We start from the raw sequence: 2,179 nt of genomic DNA, 5'->3' as shown, positions 1-2,179 counted from the left end.
CATGCAATACTATGAGAAAATGACGGATGGTACTGGGAAACTATGGGGGGGAGGGGGATGGGATTAACAGTAGCAAAATATCTGTCGGGGGATGGGAAAACACTTCTTATCTACAGGGTGCCTGAATGAAACGTCATTGTACACCTAACCCTTAACTGTACCCCACAAAACTATAATAAAAAATACTGATTAATGAAAAAAAAATAATAATCCCATAACTTCGTTCCTTTTTCTTTCATGGGGCATTGTATGTTCACTATTTCATTAATTTTCACCAAAACTAATAAATAAAACATGACAAAAACACTGTCATCCATTTCACAGATGAAGACACTGAAGTTCAATCTTTCTTGGTTCAAGCACCCTTGCTTTTCTTTCACTGGAGCCACCTTTTCCCCAACTTCTGGGCGGTTTGAAGGAGGAGGACAGAAAGGATTTCATCATCTCCTCTCCAAAATCTCTCGCCTTCTCCAACCCACAAACAAGTCTGAGACAAGAAGGGTAACCTATAGTCTCATACAGTTTTTAGAAAAATTTGGAGCCTGGTGCCCAAGTCCCTGTGCCCTCAGTGAATGAATGATCAATGAAATTCTGCAGAGGGCAAGAGGAAAAGGCATCCACCATTTGGTCAGAAGACTCAGTTCCTACAGAAATAGTAATCGCTATGTGTACAGAAAAAAGCTCCTTTCACATCTCTGATTTCACCCTTATCCTCACAACAACTTTCTCTGTAATGGTGTCGTTTGTCTGTAGATGCAGAAATCAGGACTCAAAGAAGTGTCTTGTAGAATATCACCCAGTGAGGAACAAGCAAGCCAGAATTAAGCCCTCCTTTCTGATACTGTTTCCACTGTGTTGTGCTTAGGAAATCTGATATAAGAATCAAATTCTTGACCAGACCTTCTCAACTCCTCCTAAGAGAAGCCTCCCAGAGTTGGAGCTAGGAACAGCCTCTAATTGAGGCTGCCTAGGTGAAGGCCCTGAGCCAAGGACCAGAGAAAAGCCTAACCATCCCTCTTAGGACTCTTCTTATTTGTGAATACCTTTCCCATACCTCTTGAATTCCCCTTGCTAAACCGTTCAAGAGTTCTCATTAACCTGCACTGAACCTGTTTGACTTTTTTCTATAGCACCACTTTAGGATAATTTTCTCTATATGAATGCTTTGCTCAGTTAAAGCCTCTGGCTTTTTGTTTCTCTTAAGGCTGTTCCTTCTAAGTCTGATACATGCTACAACATGGATGAATCTTGAAAACATTCAACGTTGTATAAGGTACTAGAACAGGCAAATTCATAGTTCAGTAGTGATGACCAGGGGCTAAGGGAGGGGGAGTAATGGGGAGTTAAATTATTTAATGAATATGGAGTTTCTGCTTGGGATGATAAAAAAAAAAAAGATCTGGAAAAAGATAGTAGTGATGGTTGCACAACATGAAAGTATTTAATTCCACTCAAATGATCTGAATAGACATTCCTTAAATGAAGGAATACATACACGGGAGGTCAGGGTGGGAGAATTGTTTAAGCCCAAGAATTCAAACCCAGCCTAGGCAACATAGCACCATCTTGTCACAAAAGAAGGGCGGTGTAGGGGGGAGGGCGGAGAGAGAGAAAGAGAAAGGAAGGCATGCAAATGGCCCACAGGCATATGAAAAAATGCTCAACATTACTGATCATCAGGAAAATGCAAATTAAAACCATAATGAGATATAATCTGACTCCAGTTAAAATGCTATCATCAAAAATAATAATAATAACAGATGCCAATGAGGATGCAGAGAAAGGGGAAGGCTAGTGGGAATTATATTAGCATAATCACTATGGAGGTTCCTCAGAAAACTAAAGATAGGTCTACCACATGATCCAGTGACCCCGCTACTAGGTAAATATTTAAAAAAAAAAAAAAAAAGGAAATGGATATATCAAAGAGGCATCTGCACACTCATGTTTATCGCAGTTTTATTCACAATAACCAAAATATGGAATCAACCTAAGTGTACATCATTGGATAAAGGGGGAAAGAAAATGTGGTCTATATATACAATGGAATACTATTCAGCCATTAAAAAAAAGAAGGAAACCCTGTCATTTGCAGCGACATGGATGAAACTGGAGGCCATTATGTTAAGTAAAATAAGACGGGGGATCCTGACGGCGGCTCCCTCCCCTCCCCGGCGAG

At 40.2% G+C, this 2,179-nt stretch overlaps 1 pseudogene; it reads right to left on the bottom strand.

The window, feature by feature from the left end:
- The window catches only part of LOC103263886, a 29,926-nt pseudogene that overhangs the window by 2,921 nt on the left and 24,826 nt on the right, over window positions 1-2,179 (bottom strand).

This window comes from Carlito syrichta, unplaced genomic scaffold, assembly GCF_000164805.1.
Source record: "Carlito syrichta isolate Samal-C Ts95f unplaced genomic scaffold, Tarsius_syrichta-2.0.1 Scaffold305313, whole genome shotgun sequence".
Lineage (NCBI taxonomy): Eukaryota > Metazoa > Chordata > Mammalia > Primates > Tarsiidae > Carlito > Carlito syrichta.
The sequence above is the reverse complement of the archived record's forward strand: the minus strand, read 5'-3'. Positions and strand labels throughout refer to the sequence as shown.